At 48.7% G+C, this 20,745-nt stretch overlaps 1 protein-coding gene across 1 annotated transcript in view; it reads right to left on the reverse strand.

Annotated features, from left to right (window-relative positions):
• Window positions 1-18,346, reverse strand: part of LOC114607438 (mitogen-activated protein kinase kinase kinase 3-like) — a 111,961-nt gene extending 93,615 nt beyond the window's left edge. Inside the window, exon 1 of the mRNA XM_077936707.1 lies at window positions 17,792-18,346. The gene's annotated coding sequence lies outside the window, so the exon portion shown is untranslated. The remainder of the gene's footprint in view (window positions 1-17,791) is intronic.
• Window positions 18,347-20,745: the final 2,399 nt, after the last annotated feature.

Consider the following 20,745-nt stretch of genomic DNA (forward strand, 5'->3'; position numbering starts at 1 on the left):
TATCTACATTCGCAGGCAGTAGCTGTCCAGAATTTCAGACCAGAGTCATTCCTCTCTCTACCAGTATTAGAAACTCAGATGTACCGTATTTTTCGCCCTATAGGACGCACTTTTCCCCTCCAAAAATGAAGGGGAAATGTGTGTGCGTCCTATGGGGCAAATGCAGGCTTTCGCTGAAGCCTGGAGAGCGAGAGGCGTCGATGCGCACCGACCCCTCTCGCTCTCCAGGCTTCAGGAAGCTCTCCGCAAGTCTTGGGAGCCCGCGGGAGTTCCCGTCGGGCTCCCTAGGCTTGCGGATAGCAGCCTGCATCTCGAAGCCTGGCGCGCCCCGGGCTTCGGTTCCCTGACCTGTTTTGGAGGCTGGCGGTGGGGAGAAGCGCGCTTCTCCCTGCCACCAGCCCCACAAGCTCGGGGGACAGCGGGGAGGCGCAGCGCCGCCATCCCGCTGGTATACACGAGGCGCCAAATGGCTCTTTAAACCAAGGTTGTAGTCACCAAACAGAATGTCTAGTTGCCATTTGGGGGCAAGATATAGTCTTATTTTTCAATCCCCAAAATCTCCAGGTAGCATTGGGAATGCCTCCAGTCCAAAACCCTGGAGAGCTGCTGCCAGTCCGTGTGGAAAATACTAAGACAGAATGGCCTGAATCGGTACAAGGCAGCTTTATATACTCCCTTGTAGGGAGTTTCAAATGTAGCTTTGTTTTTCAAACCCTCACTTTTAAATCCCCATGTAGACATACCAAGAAGAAACCTGGGTGAGATCTCTCTTGCTGACCTGCTAGCTTTCTTCTGCCAGAGCGTTGTACGTGAGGAAGCGTGCAAAATGGAGGCAAGCCTTAAAAATGACACACTCCCACAGCTGCAACCTGGAGGACTCTTTGTTTTTTGCTAAGCACGTACTCTCACAAACCCCGAAATCTTGATTGCCTAAGAGGAGGCAGAATACAGATCGGAAGACACCCTCTTCTACCTAAGAGCTGGTGAGATCATCGCCCATATCTCTTCGCGAAGGCCTAGTAGATCTCAAAGCTGTGCAGCCACTGGCTGCAATTCCTTGCCACCCGCCCTTGTATGTTCTTCTGCTATTTACGTATGAACTTGCTACGAGCTGAGTACACAACCTCAAGGCTTTTACTGCCAACAGAGGCAGGTGCCAAGTGCAACGATTGTGCTACTCCCCTCTCTCACACACACCAGCCTATGCCTTTCACAACTGCGTGGTCCACAACATTTTTGCAGGTCATCTGGAACCCAGGAGCAGGACCAAAAAAGACCCACCTGCTAAAATTTATCTGGGTCAGGAAACTGTTGAAGGCCTTAGAAGCGTAAAAAGTAAAACGAGAGCACCTCAGCTCCGCGTACCATCAGGTAGACTTTGTCCTACATACCTCATCCTGGCTCGGATCCCAGTTTCTAACATCCTCCGCCCTCCCGTCCACAGTCTCGCTCTTACTTTTCCTGCCTCCTCGCTTTCCTCTCGCCGTTTTCCATCACAGTTTGTAGGGCAGGAACGTGCTCTATATAATTAAGGAGGCTGGGTGGAAAACGAGGTTCCTTGATGTAGGCAGAGGTCTACAAATACAGCATCGCCTCGTAAACAGTTTCTACAGCTGCAGCGCTGCACACTTTCCTGGGGGTAGGCCCCGTTTGACTCAGCGGGGCTGACGTGGTCTTATGCCTACCTAGTGCTAAGGGCGGCCTCAGCGTGGGACCCAGGTTACTTAGAATCACTGGAAGGTGTTTAAAGGATACTTGCAAAACCATATTGAAAAATCAGAACTCCCATTAGAATAAACAAGTTCCGTTTTAAATACTGAAATACTAAATAAGAGGGATAACAATGTGCAATAGAAAAAGAAGCATGAAGTTAGGTTAAAGGTGTGTGAAAGAATAGAAGTGGAAAGAAATGGCAATTGAGTAGATTGGAAGTCTAACACAAAGGTGGGGTGAGGGGTGGCGATGGGGAAAGGAATTATCTGTGGGACTGAATGTAGGTATGTTTGTATATATTTAAGGATTGTATGAAATGTATGTTTGTATGCTTGTATATTCACAATATGTGTGTATTTTATAATAATTAAAAAAAAATAAAAATCACTGAATCCCAGAATTGTAGATTGTAGATTTAGAAGGGACCCCGGGGGGGGGGGGGTCATCCAGCTCAACTCTCTGCAACACGTGGGGTCCCTTTACCCCATATATGCCCACTTGATTGCAACAGTCTGCAGAACTAGTGCTAATAATAATAATAATAATAATAATAATAATAATAATAATAATAATTTATTTATACTCCTCCCCTCTGGCCGGGCCTCCCCAGCCACTCTGGGCAGCTTCCAACAAAATATTAAAATACAGTAACGCATCAAACATTAAAAGCTCCCCTAAACAGGGCTGCCGTCAGATGTCTTCTAAAAGTAATGCCTGTTCTGCCCTTGCAATAAATCAATATTTTATTTTACAGTATGGAACTCCCTGCTGATCAAGCAGGCACCTTCCCCATACACGTCTCACCAACGGCTTAAAACATTTTTTTCTGCCTATCCAGAATGATAAGTGCTTGATCCTCATTTTAGTTTTCTGTTAATTTTAACTATATTTTGAATTTTTCGAAATACAGTGGTACCTCGGGTTACATACGCTTCAGGTTACATACACTTCAGGTTACAGACTCCGCTAACCCAGAAATAGTACCTCAGGTTGAGAACTTTGCTTCAGGATGAGAACAGAAATTGTGCTCCGGCGGCGCGGCGGCAGCGGGAGGCCCCGTTAGCTAAAGTGGTGCTTCAGGTTAAGAACAGTTTCAGGTTAAGAACGGACCTCCAGAACGAATTAAGTTCTTAACCCGAGGTACCACTGTACCTGGTTTTTAAATGGTATTTCATGGACAATGTTAATATCGGGCGTTTGGGGTTTTGTGTTTTTTTGGTAAACTGCTTAAGTGTTCTGTTTGCAGTCAAGTAGCATGTAAATTATCGGGACGCGGGTGGCGCTGTGGGTAAAAGCCTCAGCGCCTAGGGCTTGCCGATCGAAAGGTCGGCGGTTCGAATCCCCGCGGCGGGGTGCGCTCCCGTTGCTCGGTCCCAGCGCCTGCCAACCTAGCAGTTCGAAAGCACCCTCAGGTGCAAGTAGATAAATAGGGACCGCTTACTGGCGGGAAGGTAAACGGCGTTTCCGTGTGCTGCGCTGGCTCGCCAGATGCAGCTTTGTCACGCTGGCCACGTGACGCGGAAGTGTCTCCGGACAGCGCTGGCCCTCGGCCTCTTGAGTGAGATGGGCGCACAACCCTAGAGTCTGTCAAGACTGGCCCGTACGGGCAGGGGTACCTTTACCTTTACCTTTAGCATGTAAATTTTATCAAAACAAAACCTGGCCAGGCCACTCCCCAGCCCTGGTTCTGCACGCCCCCAAAATGCTTTCACACCTTGCATAAAAGCATCCTTCAACCGTGCTAATCCCTCTTAGTTGCCTGGATGGAAAGAGGTAAGAATGTTTGTGCCAAAGGGAAGAGTCATAGCTGTTGCGCCACACACTATTTTTCCCTGGTCCTACTCCTCACCGCCACGCGGCCCCCAGAATATTCCCATGGGGGGGTGTTGCTTTTGGGCTGCAAAGGGTCCCCCACTCCTGGACCAGGTCTAGGAGATCCAGGTTCGAATTCTCAGGCAGCCGTGAATCTCAATGGGTGACCTTCGGCCAGCCAGTCTTTCTCAGTCTAACTTACCTCACAGGGTTATCGTGAGAATCAAGTGGGAGGGAAAATAAACGTGCTCCCCTGAGCACCTTGGAGGAACAGCAAGATAAGAATCAACGCAAACAAATAAACAATGACTACTAACCTCAGGTTAAGTACTTAATTCGTTCCAGAGGTCCGTTCTTAACCTGAAACTGTTCTTAACCTGAAGCACCACTTTAGCTAATGCTGCCGCCGCGCCGCCAGAGCACAATTTCTGTTCTCATCCTGAAGCAAAGTTCTTAACCTGAAGCCCTATTTCTGGGTTAGGGGAGTCTGTAACCTGAAGCGCCTGTAAACTGAAGCATATGTAACCTGAGGTACCACTGTAAAAGCGGAATTGTGCAAAACGGGGATGAGGAGGAATGAGATGCTCAAATTTAGAAGCAATCCGGCGATTTCTTTAACTCAAATCTGCGCCCGGAAAGATCTGGCTTTCTGAGGTGTGGAATTTTGATAGGTTTTTTAGCATTCTGGCCAATGTTGGTTTCGCATTACGAAGAAGTTTAGGCAGGGAAGTCTCCGCAAAATCAAGTCCTTTCGCTTTCATAGGAGAAAATGTCGTAAAAAGTCGGCTTCTCTTAGTCCCTTAAAGCGGAGGTGGGCAGGCTTCAGTCTTGCACAGAATACTTTGGGATTTTTTAAAAACTGGAACCTTGCAAAAGGCATGCCATTAAAATTAAAGAACTCTCAGCCCAAGAATATTTTCCGACTATCAGACATGAACTGAGATGACATACAAAAAACCCCACTCCTCTTTGCCTGCCTGTGCATTCTTCCTCTCAGCAGTTAATTGTGGGGGAGGGGAACTAATTACATCGCTGCCGCCATTAAGAAATTGGGAATCGGAAATCCTTTCCAATCTACTTCAGATCACTCGGAGATCTTACCAGTAGAACCTGATCTGCCTTCAATGCCGTGGGAGGCTACCGAAATAAGTTTTCCTGGTGCTATTTCTGACCCAAAAGCCTTCTGGCTTCTATCGCCTGCAGGAAAGTTCTATGCCTGAATCCCAAAGAGATGCTGCGTTCGGAAACCGCTGCATAACCGATGTCAGCTTCCCGCGATCACAACTGGAAAGGAGCGAGCAGGTGAAAAGCAAGATGTCCTCAGGTCCTCATCAGCCACATAGTTGGAAGAAGCAACACAGCCTTGGGGTTGTCAAGGTCTTTTCTAGCAGGGCTCCTATGCCTGTGACTGCTGCTCAGCCACCAGAAATATGAGAGGTAGAAGTTTGTCTCCATCACTGAATTAGGATACTGAAAAAAAAGCTTCACCTATTGTCTAGTGGGTTCCAGGTTACTGAAGGCTTTAAGTGATGGCCAACCTTGGCCCTCCAGCTGTTTTGGAACTACAACTCCCATCATCCTTAGCTAACAGGACCAGTGGTCAGGGATGATGGGAATCGTAGTCCCAAAACAGCTGGAGGGCCAAGGTTGGCCATCACTGCTCTAAGGCACCTTGGCCAACCTACCATATTGCTCTGACTGGGTAGGAAGAGGTAGCAAACTTCTAGTTCTCCAGATATTGTTGGATTACAACTCGCATCAGCCCCGGCCAAAATGGCAAATGGTCAGAGACAATAGGGATGGCAGTCCAAGATCATCTGAAAGACTTCAGGGTAGCCACTCCTGACCTACATACAGCACAGTCTAGGGACTGAGAAGGAATGTGGGCGACGTCACCGGCACTAGCCAATGCGGGCCCCTTCTATAGCTGGCCTTTCCTCGGTTTGTTGAACTGAACCGTTCTGAAAACTTGTGGAACTGGATCAGGATACAAAAGAATACATTTGTACAGAACATCACAAGGTTGTCTCCAGACCAGGTGCACGGATCTCAAAAATGAAACATTGGCCTTCATCCTAGCACATGCGACTTGCAGGAAAAGCAACGGAATTGGCATCTACAAAACCCAACTGCACTGGGTGGCAAAGTAAGGGGTGTCTCACGGCAGGAACAGGTGTGAAATCATCTGTCCATAAGAAGCCAACTTCTTCCTTGCCGCTCGAAAACACGCCGCCTTCCTTTGACTTCCCTTGAAGCGATTCTGAGCGCAGTGTGATTAGTCATTTTGGCCTACGCTTCTTTAGATGAACAACGGGGGTTTGCGGGAAAGCCACAGCCAGGCCTCGCTTTGGGACCAGCAGCCTACGTATCGCTTTCTGAGAAAAGCAAACATCATGTCTGGCGTTTCTGCTCAAAGAAAATAACTGAGATGAATCCCATATTTCCTCCCCGGGCTCACATAATCTATTTTCCAGAACACGTGGTGCACAGAGAAGACATTCAGTCTGATTCTCGTGGAAGGGGAAAGTTTGCAATTTAATCGCACACAAGGTTTCCATCGCTACAAACGCCCCAGGAACAGAGGCAGCTAAGAGGGATTTCTCCAGCTCGGCCTTATGGGACAAGAAACCCAGAGACAAGAACAGTCTCTTTCAGCACATGCCCTTTGCACTTTGACGTTTCTCGGTCAAGGATAGGAGAAAGTCTTAGTGGCCTTGTTCCTTTCTGGGCAACCTCCCAGAAGCCACATGCCATGGTTTGGCACAATCAGAGGCGAAGGTGAGCGTAGCAAGGGATGAAGATTCTCACTTTGTGCAGGAGACTAGCGTCAACACACTCACACATCCTTCTGAAGCCTCTATCCAGGTACTTGCATTTTGACATGCTGTCGAACTGCTAGGTTGGCAGGAGCAGGGACAGAGGAACGGGAGCTCACCCCATCGCGGGATTCGAACCACTGACCTTCTGATCGGCAAGTCCTAGACTCTGTGGTTTAACCCACAGCGCCAAAAAGGTACAAAGCCGGCTGCAGAAATTCCCAAGTGCCAGAGAAGCCCGGAGGACCACATTTGCCCCTCACCCTGGACCTGAGGTTCCCCGTCTCTGCTGTACGTGGTCAGGGAAGAGGCCCGACCCCCTGGCACATCTATTCACACACACACACTCTCTCATTTCTTTGCCTTGCAAATGATGTAAAAATATGGGCTCTGTGCATAGGCACACAGACAAGACCTACACCGTCCTTACTTCTCAAAACAACAAGTTACAGGGTGATTATTACTATTACTATTAAATTTCTGTACTGACAGTCATCTGAAGATCACGCAGCGGTTTGGAATATTAAAACACAAAATACATACCATAATATCAAAAGCAACACACACACACCCTGTTTCAAAGGCCACAGATGGTTTTATTAGTCAAAGGCCTGGGAGAAGATATGTAATGAATGTGCCAGGCGAGCCTCTCTGGGGAGAGCATTCCACAAACGGGGAGCCACCACAGAAAAGGCCCTGTTCTCATGTTGCCGCCTTCTGGAGCCCTCGCAGAGGGGGCACACAAAGAATGTGTATATGGCAGCTTGACACTGTGGATTCTATGTGTGTATATCTCAGTGGTAGGGATTGGCAGGGGGGCGAAATGGTTTGTTTCACATTTTTAAATGTGAACCTACCTAATTTGCACTTTGCAAATTGGCCTTACACTATTTAGGGCTCTAAAAAAATAGCACCACCAACCAGAACCAGTGTGCTGGCTGATCCTAGGGGATTTCCCCTCTGCCACTTGTGTGTCACTCTTAACATCCAGAGTCTTGGATGGGATGCTTCAAAATGCTCTGTTTGTTACAACCCAACACACAGAAGCCCCACGAAAACATTTGCATGTGTGTCAGAAGTGGGACATTTCAGCCGAGGAGGGGAAATCCAGGCGCAGTTTCAAACCCATGAAATAACACGCAGCCCAGGGAAAAAATGCCTGCAATCCGCACGTAACAACGTCAACCTCTGTTTGACAGACCGCAAAAGGGCCCACATCTCAATCTAGTCCAGCAGCTATTAAGAGAGCCTTTCCCTCTTTGCTTCAGGTTTCAAGTTCAGTCAGCCTTCTGCCCCCACTGCTGTCTGAGTCTCCACGAACCAGCTCCAATGGCCTACGACATAAAGCATTTCTTTTTAGCACTTGCAAAACACAGCGCCAGTTGTGGCTTTCTGGCCACTGAAAACCAAGACCCATCGAGGAGGAGCCGGAGGGGGGGAAAGACCCAGAAGACACCACTTTAATGGAGAGGTATATAAAGGGGCCTTTGAAATCGACAGCGGCACATTCTCCTGGAAGCCGCAGGAATCCCACCGAGCTCAGAGACGCCTCTTCCACCGAAGAGGTTTATTTTTCTGCATTTCCACACAGTCCAAATCAATTCTCGCTTTGGCACAAGGCGGGCGAAACTCGTCGCGGCACGTCCGCCCGCTGGCCAAGCAGCGACTATATTTAACTGTTTCGGAAGTCCAGCCTGCCCCTTGTGCGTCCCTTGGGTCAGGAGGCGGTCTTAAAACACACATACAAAGAAACAGCTCCGGAGGGAAGCTGGTCAGGTGTGCCACATGCGTGAAGCAGAAGTCTTGCAGGTCAGAAAAATGATCCCCTGCTACGGGAAAGGAGCTGGAGGAAGAAGCCGCAAGCAATTCAACCTGGGATGCCGCCATCACATCCCAGAAGCCTCCCAGTGCTGTCAATCACTTCCCAGAGAGCCAATCTGACCCAAACTGTGTTCCACTCGTTCTGCTTTTAGACTGCCTGCTGGCCAGCCATCAACTTTGGCCCAGTTTTCACACACTAATAACCCATCCTGTAAAGGTGAAAAGGTGAAGGTGAAATGGTTACGTCCAGTCAAAGGCGACTATGGGGTTGCAGCGCTCATCTCACTTTCAGGCCGAGGGAGCCGGCATTTGTCCATAGACAGCTTTCTGGGTCATGTGGCCATCAGGACTAAACCACTTCTGGTTCAACGGGACACTGTGACGGAAACCAGAGCGCACGGAAACGCCATTTACACTGGTACCTCAGGTTAAGAACTTAATTCGTTCTGGAGATCTGTTCTTAACCTGAAACTGTTCTTAACCTGAGGTACCACTTTAGCTAATGGGGCCTCCCGCTGCCGTCACCGCGCAATTTCTGTTCTCATCCTGAAGTAAAGTTCTTAACCCGAGTTACTATTTCTGGGTTAGCAGAGTCTGTAAACTGAAGCATCTGTAACCTGAAGCGTCTGTAACCCGAGGTACCACTGCACCTTCCCGCCACAGCGGTACCTGTTTATCTACTTGCACTGGCGTGCTTTTGAACTGCTAGGATGGCAGAAGCTGGGACAGAGCAACTGGAGCTCACTCCATCACGGGGATTCGAACCGCCGACCTTCCAATCGGCAAGCCCAAGAGGCTCAGTGGTTTTGACCACAGCGCCACCCGCGTCCCATCCTGTAGAATTCTATCAGTTATATTTTATCTGCACAACTGGAATGAATTTCAGGAACCAAAATGCTTTCTCTGTGCAGTCTGAGCAGGAGCAGTCACCATTAGGGAAAAAATGGTCGGAATTTCTACTACTACTACTATTGTTATTACCCCACCAGATGGGTTTCCCCAACCACTCTGGGCAGTTTCCGGTGCATACAAAAACATAATAGGTCAATATACAGTGGTACCTCGGGTTAAGTACTTAATTCGTTCCAGAGGTCCGTTCTTAACCTGAAACTGTACTTAATCCTGAAGCACCACTTTAGCTAATGGGGCCTCCTGCTGCCGCCATGCCGCCAGAGCACGATTTCCGTTCTCATCCTGAAGCAAAGTTCTTAACCTGAGGTACTATTTCTGGGTTAGCGGAGTCTGTAACCTGAAACGTATGTAACCTGAAGCGTCTGTAACCCGAGGTACCACTGTGTATATATATATATATATATATATGTGTGTGTGGGGGGGGGGGATTTTCCCTGGACAAGTGACTTTTCTTCTTTAAGCTCTCAAGGTTCTTAACCTAGCCCAAGGTGGCCGTCTGAACTAGCCAGGTGCTTAAGTGATAACAAATCACAATCAGTCCATCGTTTGAAGAAGAAAAAAAAGACTTTTGAGCCATCATGCTCCAAAATGGCAACTAGACATTCCGTTTGGGCAACTATAACCTTGGTTTAAAGGGACGTGGGTGGCGCTGTGGGTAAAAGCCTCAGTGCCTAGGACTTGCCGATCGAAAGGTCGGCAGTTCGAATCCCCGCGGCGGGGTGAGCTCCCGTTGCTCCGTCCCAGCGCCTGCCAACCTAGCAGTTCGAAAGCACCCCTGGGTGCAAGTAGATAAATAGGGACCGCTTACTGGCGGGAAGGTAAACAGCATTTCCGTGTGCTGCGCTGGCTCACCAGAAGCAGCTTGTCACGCTGGCCACGTGACCCGGAAGTGTCTCCGGACAGCGCTGGCCCCCGGCCTCTTAAGTGAGATGGGCGCACAACCCCAGAGTCTGTCAAGACTGGCCCGTACGGACAGGGGTACCTTTACCTTTAACCTTGGTTTAAGGAGCCATTTGGCACCTGGCTTAAATATCTGAGTTTCTAACACTGGGAGAACCCCAATGACATCGAGAAACAGAGAAACCCTCAATAATCCCAAGGGAGCCCACCCCTCCAATAAGCTCCTGTCCTACCCTCAAGAATGAAGGGGCCAGAAGACCAGGCGGAAGCACAGAGTCGCTTTAGGAGTGCCCATTTGGCTTCCAGAGGAGGGTCTGCAGAGGAAGGGAAGGAAAGTTCAGTTGCAAACAGTGACCCAGCAGCTCATCAGAGAGCGAAGATGTTGGTGGTGAGAATATAAGTCAGGGTAGGGAGGTTTTTCCAGCCTAGGGACCACATTTCCTCGCTGTCAAATTTCCATGGTCCACGTAACAATGGTGTTTAGGGTGAGAGGCAAAAAAACAGTACAGTGGTACCTCAGGTTAAGTACTTAATTCGTTCCGGAGGTCTGTACTTAACCTGAAACTGTTCTTGAACTGAAGCACCACTTTAGCTAATGGGGCCTCCTGCTGCTGCCGCGCTACTGCTGCGCGATTTCTGTTCTCATCCTGAAGCAAAGTTCTTAACCTGAAGCACTATTTCTGGGTTAGCGGAGTCTGTAACCTGAAGCGTATGTAACCTGAAGCGTATGTAACCCGAGGTAGCACTGTAGGGCCAGAAGCAAAACTGGGCAGAGCAATGGATGTGACTTTTACCTTTGTACAGCTGATTGTGCTGAAAAACACACAGCCCTCTCTGTCCCCAATCCAGCCAAGCAAAGGGCTTCAACAGAGGCGAGACTCCACCTGGGTTTTGTACACCTCCCCACACTTGGGTCCACAACCGTCTGAGGTCAGAAACACAGTGTCATCGCTCAGGAGAAACCCAAAAAAACAAGCGTATCCGTATAGCTGAGGTCAGCAACCTCAAAGCCCGAGAGGCAAGGTCTTTGAAAGGTCAGTAGCACAGAAGATCAGTCAATGAAATCAAAGCACAGCTCAGAAGAGTCCTGTGACCTGAAAGACGTTTGTCCCAAGAGCTAGCAGACTTCAATTGAGAGGCACAGCTGCAATCCTAAGGCCATTGACATGGGAGCTTGCCCAGAAAGTGTCAAAATCCAGTGTATTCAAAAGGACTTCCGAGTTGACATGGTTAGGACTGCTCTGCCCTATAGTCTGTTGCCTCAAGCCCCACCCAAAAACAGCTGCAAGCACTTAATTCTGCTTTCATTGAGTCCCTTCCTCCCAAGGAATCCCTTACTCATGAGTCGCTCTGTCCCCCTTGGGCTTCAAGACACACGTTCCTCCATGATGTGGCCAATTGACTTTGGCCTCTGTGGCATCTACATTTTCTGAAGCTGGGAGGGATTTTTTCCTGCCACAGGTGAGTCATAGACCCCCCTCCATGGGTCCTTCCATAGCAACAGGCTTGATGAGGTCTTCATTCGAATGCAAACCATCCTCAGTGCCAGAGTTGGGGGCACCATCTGTTCCCCCAGGATCTCCTGGATCATAGAATCATAGAGTTGGAATAGACCACAAGGGCCATCGAGTCCAACCCCCTGCCAAGCAGGAAACACCATCAGAGCACTCCTGACATATGGTTGTCAAGCCTCTGCTTAAAGACCTCCAAAGAAGGAGACTCCACCACACTCCTTGGCAGCAAATTCCACTGTCGAACAGCTCTTACTGTCAGGAAGTTCTTCCTAATGTTTAGGTGGAATCTTCTTTCTTGTAGTTTGGATCCATTGCTCCGTGTCCGCTTCTCTGGAGCAGCAGTAAACAACCTTTCTCCCTCCTCTATATGACATCCTTTTATATATTTGAACATGGCTATCATATCACCCCTTAACCTCCTCTTCTCCAGGCTAAACATGCCCAGCTCCCTTAGCCGTTCCTCATAAGGCATCGTTTCCAGGCCTTTGACCATTTGGGTTGCCCTCCTCTGGACACGTTCCAGTTTGTCAGTGTCCTTCTTGAACTGTGGTGCCCAGAACTGGACACAGTACTCCAGGTGAGGTCTGACCAGAGCAGAATACAGTGGCACTATTACTTCCCTTGATCTAGATGCTATACTCCTATTGATGCAGCCCAGAATTGCATTGGCTTTTTTAGCTGCCGCGTCACACTGTTGGCTCATGTCAAGTGTGTGGTCAACCAAGACTCCTAGATCCTTTTCACATGTACTGCTCTCAAGCCAGGTGTCCCCCATCTTGTATTTGTGCCTCTCATTTTTTTTGCCCAAGTGCAATACTTTACATTTCTCCCTGTTAAAGTTCATCTTGTTTGTTTTGGCCCAGTTCTCTAATCTGTCAAGGTCGTTTTGAAGTGTGATCCTGTCCTCTGGGGTGATAGCCACCCCTCCCAGTTTGGTGTCATCTCCAAATTTGATCAGGATGTGATCAGAAATTTGATCAGAGTGGATCTGTGCTCACTCTGGGTCTTTTGACAGAGGAAGAGTTTGGGGTCAGGCCAGGGCCTGGCAGTCTCCTCTGGACCCATGCGAAGCAACAGCTCCTATGACCTCCAAGACATGGAGCTCGCTTGCTCCAGCTCCCACACTAGGTGCTAGTCATGGCCACCCCAAAAGCTTAGAAACAGCACATGGCAACTCAAGAAGACAAAGCGGAGCCTGCAGGATCAGGCCCATTCTAGTCCAACATCCTGTTCTTACAGCAGCCACCAGATGCCCCAAACAGAAACAAGAGCACTCCCACTCAGCCCAGTGGCTTCCGGCAACTGGTCTTCAGCAGCCATTGATAGTCTTCCCCTCCATGAACTTGTCCGGTCCTCATTTAAAGCCATCCAAGTTGGTGGCCCATCACCGCCTCCTGTGTCAGGGAGTTCCACAGTCTACCTATGTGCTTCATGAAGAAGCCCCTTTCTTTTATCTGTCCTGAACCTTCCAGCATTCCCCTTCATGAGATGTCCCTCAGATCCAGAAAGTCTTCTCTACCCAACTTTCTCCAGGCCATGAATAATTTTGTAACCAGAAAGGGCCTTCCCGGTGGTGGCCCCTTTGCTTGTGGAATGACTTCCCCAAGGAGGTCTTCCTGGTGCTTAATTTAATGTCACCCCCCCCCCTACACCAGCCACATAAAGGTAAAGGGACCCCTGACTATTAGGTCCAGTCGTGACCGACTCTGGGGTTGCGGCGCTCATCTCGCTTTATTGGCCAAGGGAGCCGGTGAACAGCTTCCGGGTCATGTGACCAGCATGACTAAGCCGCTTCTGGCGAACCAGAGCAGCACATGGAAACACCATGTACCTTCCCGCTGGAGCGGTACCTATTTATCTACTTACACTTTGACGGGCTTTCGAACTGCTAGGTTGGCAGGAGCAGGGACCGAGCAACGGGAGCTCACCCCGTCGCGGGGATTCGAACCACCGACCTTCTGATCGGCAAGCCCTAGGCTCTGTGGTTTAACCCACAGCGCCACCCCCGTCCCACACCAGCCATATAGACCTGTTTATTCTCACCAACCTTTTAGTTCTGATCTTTTCAGCTGTTTGAGGTTGTGATCCAATGTTGTTGGCATGGTTTTCACACACACCCCTGGGTTTACATTGACCATTTCGGTGCTGTGTTGTGGACTTAACACTCTAGGGATTGTATTATATCTGGCTATTTTTTTAGGTGACTTATAAATACAGTATTTAGAAAGCAGGTGGGATGGGGATAGGGTAGCCTAGAATCTTTGTTGAACTGAGATGAACCAAAAGGGCGAAGCTGGAAATACATTCAACAAAATCAAAGCAACATACGTGGGGGCCAGCAGAAGTTTCCATCCTCTGGTGCAGGATCTTAGGATGAAACCAATTCCTATTACAGGGCTGGTACCAGGATTCCAGCAGGATTATTCCAGGGTGCCCCACAGAAGCTCTTTTCTCCTGAAACAAGTTCTGACGCAGAACTGGAACTGTGTGTGTTTTTGTAGCACTAAGAATCCAAGGTTTTAAAATGCTCTTTTCATTCTGTATGGAGGCTTCTTGTGTCAGTTACTGAGTCAGAGATTACCTGCGAAGCCCAGCACTCCCACCTCGATTAGAGGAAGGTAGTAACAAATAAATATAAGCCAAGCGATGGCTACCTAAGTGTCATACCTTTTAGAAGACATCTGAAGGCAGCCCTGTTCAGGGAAGCTTTTAATGTTTAATAGGTTTTTGTATTTTAATACAGTGGTACCCCGCAAGACGAACGCCTCGCAAGACAGAAAACCCGCTAGACGAAAGAGTTTTCCGTTTTGGAGGCGCTTCGCAAAACGAATTTCCCTATGGGCTTGCTTCGCAAGACGAAAGCCCATAGGGAAATCTCCGGGACAGCGGGGAAGCGCAGCGCGTCTTCCCCACTGTCCTCGGACCTCCCCGGCGGCGGTCCTGGACCTCTTCTGAAGGCTGGCGGGGTGCAAAAGTCTTTGTCCCCCCTGCCTGCCTTCCCAGGGGCTTTTAAATCGCCCCGGACAGCGGAGAAGTCCTCCGCTGTCCCGGGGCGATTTTAAAATGCCGCCCGCCAGCATTTTAAGATCGCCCCGGACAGCGGAGAAGCCCTCCGCTGTCCCGGGGTTTTTTAAAATGCTGGGGGTGGGAAGGAAAGCCCTTGTTCCCCCCCCCAGCCTTCAGAAGAGGTCAGGGGACAGACTGTCCCCGGACCTGGTCTGAAGGCGGTTTCCCTAGGAACGCATTAATTGATTTTCAATGCATTCCTATGGGAAACCGTGCATCGCAAGACGAAAAACTCGCAAGACGAAGAGACTTGCGGAACGAATTAATTTCTTCTTGCGAGGCACCACTGGGGAAACCCAGCCAGATGGGCGGGGTATAAATAATAAATTATTATTATTAAAATAATAATAAATAATAATAATAATAATAATAATAAAATAATAAAATAATAAATTATTATTATTATTATTATTATTATTATTATTATTATTATTATACCCTCAGCCATTTGCTGAGCTGCTGTGATGTCACAGAATGCCCACCCTCAATCTCACTATCCATATTCTAAGCGAATGTTCTGTTTTGTGTTGCGAACGGCCCGGTGATCTTTGGGTGAAGGGCGGCGTACAAATTTAATTAAATCAATACTATTCTTAATTCTTATCCTTTCATTTGCATGCTGCCCTATCCTAGATCTGAGGGTAGTTTGCAGCATAAATAAATAAAATGTAGCCGTTCCAGCTATTTTCTTTCCTCTCCTATGCCCACAAGGGATCATGGTGTGTTTTTCTTAAAAAATAAATAAATTCAAAAACAACTCCTTGCACTATTCTCCTCACTTGTAATGGATTTTAGTCCAATGCAATAAATGAATGAATGAGTCAACCACTATTCTCAGATATGTTTGCAAACATCCGGTTTTGCATCTTGAGTTTATTCTGCGAACCGCCCTGAGCCCCCCAGGTATAGGGTGGTATATAAATTCAATAAATAAACAAACTAATAAATAGAATCTGGTTGGCGCCTGTGGGAACATGATGTTGGAGTGCATGGGCCACCGCCACTGGTCTGATCCAGTAGTCTCTTCTTATGTTCTGCCCTTTAAAAAGGGAGGGACTTATTGATGTACCTTCTAGGAATGTAAGGAGAGTCTGTCTCCTAGATCCGGCCAATGGCTCTTTAAGTCCAGCATCCTGTTCTCACAGTGGCCAACCCAACAGATGCCCTTGCAAAACTCGCAAGCAGGATCCGGCCACAATAATACTCTGCCCCTCCTGCAGTTTCTAGGTAGTTTCGCTCCCATATATTGTAGCGTTGTCACTTTTAGTTTTAGAAAAATGGGGGAAATGCAGCTAATACGGATCCTCATTTGTTCCTTCCTCATTAATCCAGAATAACTACCGCCAAACACTGCTACTCCCTGCCCAACTCCTTCATTAAAAAAGCAGATTAAGACTCTCCAGCCAATACTTACATATCACGAATTGAAAAGCGAAGGGGCCAGAGAACATTATTTCCCTGCCCCTCCTTGACGGCCTTCGCTTATTTTGTCGCTTTAAAAGGTATCCGCGATACGCCACAAAGCAATCAAACGTGTGTTAAATTACCCGGAAGCTGCATCCAGCTGAACTAATAATGGCGTCTGAAGTCTTTACTGCTGTTCAGATTATCTAACTGCTTTGACTTCTTTTCCTTGAGTTATGGCAAGAACAAGACCAGGGTGGAGCAGGGGGAGGAGGAGGAGGAAGAGGCATCCCATAATAAATAAATCCGTGGGAAACGGCAAGAAACAAACAAACAAACCCTTAGCAAATTCAAAGCCAGGTTTTTCTCATTCCAAATTTCCCCAAATCTGTGCAGGAGATGGGATTTGTAGATAATCAGTGCACATGAGTGGGGTGTGGTTTTGAAACAAGTGCTATACTGTATATGAAGAGTGAGGGGTGTGAGTTGAGCGCCACACCCCTTATTTCCATCATCCCTGTGTTGTCAGGATGACACCCACAGATTATCCACAAAATTGGCGTTCGCTGGGCTGGGCTATTACATGCCAAGGCTCACGAGCATGTCTGAAATTGACCCGCAGTCTTTGTTTTAAATCCAGATCCGTGCAGGAGTTGGGAAAAGAATTCTGCACATGGGCAGAAGAAACACTCTTTTTATTATTATTATTACTCCCCTGTCACAGGGCTGGACTCCAGCCTTCAGGACAGGTTCAGTGGCTCCTACTCATAACCAATTTCCTGGACTGGTTCCCAGCTGCAAAAGCAACACCTGCCGCAGCAATGCCAAGCTCTGCAGGAAACCACTGTTTAACACAGCTAAAGTGGTATATAAAAAAATAAATATATGAACTCCTCGGAAGCACGTCAGCCGGGTTTGCAGGAAACGGCGCAGCCCCAAAGTCTCTCTTACATACTGCTGTGTATGCAGATTAACTAAAGTTACTTCCCGCAACGCCCAAAAGAGAAACCATAAGTAAATATAACAGACAATAACATACAGACACATATATAAATGCAGGTTTAAAATGTTAAAAAAAAAAAAAAGCGGTCAGGTCCAAGCCAGAACTTTCCCCCAACTTTAGAACACTTTTTGAGATTACCCTGTGCTAAGTGAAAGGCACTCTGTACATGCACATGAGACCCACTTAAAAAAAAATATTTCATCAGAATTTTCAGAACTGAACCTGGAACTTCTGGATAAGGACTAAGAGGTTCCAGAGCAAACAAAGTTACTCATATTTTAAAATCCTGCTTTCATAGGATGAAAAAAATCATGGATGCAACCTTTGTAGAGTTTTAGACAGGACTTTGGAAGCTTGTGCCACCGATCGCTATAGTTAACCCCGAAGTTTTGCAGCTCTCGGACTCGATCTCCGCCACCATCACTGACTTAGCATTTCATAACCCCAAAGGTCACTGGATTATGGTGAATCAAGGGAGGGCTGGGTGGCTGATCGCGGAATATCTGGCAAGCTTTTTTCGGAGCGGCGCGCGTTAAGAGGACGACGCTTGTACTGTAGTCTTAGGAGCCAACAACACGAAACAGGAAACGCGAGACGCGGAGAGGAGAAAAGAAGTTTTCAGAAGAAGCAGAAGGTGGAGTCCCAACAAACTTCGCTCGATCCCGCAGCACTAAAAATAAAATAAAATAAAGTCGCCCCCCCCCCACAAAAAAAACACAACCAAAACCAACCACCCCTCCATCAAAGCAGATTGTGAAATGGGTGGCAGAGGAAAGATATTAAGTCCCTACCCCTCCAGGAAAAGCTGCAATAAATAAAATAAATCTTGCCTTTTTTCGTCTTGCAAGAAGTCGAGGGAAGTTCTTATGAGGTCGTCCTCGCTTCCGTGGGCTCCATATCCGATGCCTTTTCCCCCGATGCCAAACTTGGAGAGGAGGCGGAGGGAAATTGGCTGAGATGGGGGGGCCCCACTCCGCACACCAGGATGGGGAGGGAGGGGGCGCAGGATCGCGACTTCTTTCGCCTCCAAGCCCCCTCAGAGGTCCACGGCAGCTGAAGACCCCACCCCAGGAAAAGAAGGAAATCCAGAATTTGAGTGCTTTCCCCAGCTGCAAACTCCTGATGCAATCCGTCCGTGCGCACCTCTTCGCGGAAAGGGGAGGAAAAACTCCGCCGCAACAAAGTTTCCTGCTTGCACGCAAAGAAAAGTAAAGGAATCACGGAGGAGAAGGTGGAGGGGTTCAATAGGCCCCCCTGGATCAAGCCCGGGTGGGTGCAAAACAAAACAGAAAAGATGCGAGGATTTAATAGCCAAGCGCCTGGAAACTTTTCGCTCTCTCGGGTTCGTCCTGCACAGCTGCAGAGCGCAGCTCTCGGCAAAGGGCTCGGGGACAAAAGCTACAGGAAGAGATGACGGCAAAGGCGCCCGCAGCCAATAGGAGCCCGGGAAGGCTTCTGCGGGGTCGGCGCTTTTCGGATCCGGGCGCTGGACCCTTTCCCACCTCTTCTTCTTTCTTTCTTTTTGCAAGCTCTCCGGAGGGAGATCTCGCTGCTCAGGTGGTGCCCGCTCAGGGCTGGCCGGATTCTCTTTTTGCCCCCACTCTAAAAGCTGTAGATAATCTGTGATAAAGGAAAGATTAATATGAAAACCTGTTGAAGGGAAGGAGGGAAGTCCGTGCTGGAAAGCTTTGGAAAACAAGTGTTTTGTTGAACATTAGTGTATTCGTTTTGTTTTGTTTTGTTTGTGTTAATAAAAACAAAACAAAAAATAAAACCTGTAGATATTTTTATTATTATTTCAATCATCATCATCATTTTATTATTTACTACTACACCATCTGCCTGGGTTGCCCCAGCTTCTGGGCGGCTTACAACAAAATACAGCAGGAAAAGGGAAAAGATAAAATATAAATCAATAAACATAATTGTCATCAAACATTAAAAGCTTCCCTAAACAGGGCTGCCTTCAAATTATTATTATTATTATTATTATTATTATTATTATTATTATTATTATTATGTATACTCTGCCCATCTGGCTGGATCTCCTCAGCCACTCTGGGTGGCTTCCAACAAAAGATTAAAATTACATTAAAACATCAGTCATTAAAAACTTCCCTAAGCAGGGCTGCTGTCAGATGTCTTCTAAAAGTCAGATAGTTGTTTATTTCTGTTCCCTGTAACCTCACTTCTCGCAGGGAGGGAACTGCCAGAAGGCCCTCGGAGCTGGACCTCAGTGTCCGGGCAGAACGATGGGGGTGGAGGCACTCCTTCAGGTATACAGAGGTACCTCAGGTTAAGAACTTAATTCATTCAGGAGGTCCATTCTCAATCTGAAACTGTTCTTAACCTGAGGTACTACTTTAGCTAATGGGGCCTCCCACTGCTGCCGTGCCGCCGCCACACAATTTCTGTTCTCATCCTGCAGCAAAGTTCTTAACCCAAGGTAATATTTCTGGGTTTGCGGAGTCTGTTACCTGAAGCCTATGTAACCCGAGGTACCACTGTAAATCCAAATCTTATTTATTTATTTGCATTGCCTTTTTCCTCCAAGGACCTCAAGGCAGCAGCACACACTGTTCTCCTACTCCCCATTTTGTCCTCCACAACAACCCTGTGAGGTAGGGTTAGGCTGAGAACAAGTGAGGGTTATCCCAGGTCACCCAATGAGCGTCATTCCGGCCTAGTGAGGATTGGGAATGGTGGTCTCCTAGCTCAACACTTCTCCACACTGGCTCTCTTAAATGCTGTGAATGTAGGTGAGTTAATCAGGATTGAAAGCGTAGTTAGATGGCTTTCACGAAGAGCCAGTGAAAGAGGCTTAAACAAATTCGTGGGGTTTAAAGGCTATCACTAGTCGCTAACCATGATGGCTGGACTGTTACTTCAAGGTGGGAGGAGGGAATTATTCTGAATTCCAGTTGCTGGAAGCCGCAGGTGAGAGTCCTGCTGCACTCAGGTGCTGCTTGCAGACTTTGCACAGGTATCTGGTTGGCCGCTGTGAAAACAGGATCCAGCAGGGCTTTTCTTATACCTGAAGGAGAGTCTCCACCCCCATCGTTCTGCCTGGACACTGAGGTCCAGCGCCAAGGGCCTTCTGGCGGTTCCCTCACAGCAAGAAGCCAAGTTACAGTGAACCAGGCAGAGGGCCTTCTCAGTGGTGGCACCCGCCCTGTGGAACACCCTTCCACCAGATGTCAAAGAGAAGAACAACTACCAGACTTTCAGAAGACATCTGAAGGCAGCCCTGTTTAGGGAAGCTTTTAATGTTTAACACAGTGTTTCCCAACCGGTGTTCCGCGGCACACTACTGTACCGCGAGACGTTGCCTGGTGTGCCGTGGGAGGGAGGCGGGCGAGTCGCACGGCGTCTCGGCGTCGGGCGGCAGCGAGCCCAGGAAGCGGCCCAGCCGGCCGGGGTCGCCCGCCTGCAGCAGCGCCTCGCACCCGCACGAGACCTGCTCCGCCGAGAAGCGGGCGAGCGCGGAGGATCGGGCGCGGCGGAGGCCAGCCCCGCGCTTGGAGAGGACGCAGCAGCCGTCGCCAAACCCGATCCTCCTCCTCCTGCTCCGCCGCCGCCGTCCTCTGGCTCTCGGCCAGGAGGAGCCTGCGGCGACGGGGCGGGCGCCGAAGTTGGCAGAAGTTGGCGCGCCTCCTCGGCAGCGCCTTCATCCTCCTCCTCCTGCCTCTGCTCTCCTCCGGCGGCGGGGGCGCGCCGCCCTCCCCGGCCGGGGTGCTCGGCGGGGCCTGCGGGGAAGGAGGCCATGTTCGCGGCGCGCGGGATC

Source organism: Podarcis muralis, chromosome 12, assembly GCF_964188315.1.
Source record: "Podarcis muralis chromosome 12, rPodMur119.hap1.1, whole genome shotgun sequence".
Classification (NCBI taxonomy): Eukaryota; Metazoa; Chordata; class Lepidosauria; order Squamata; family Lacertidae; genus Podarcis; species Podarcis muralis.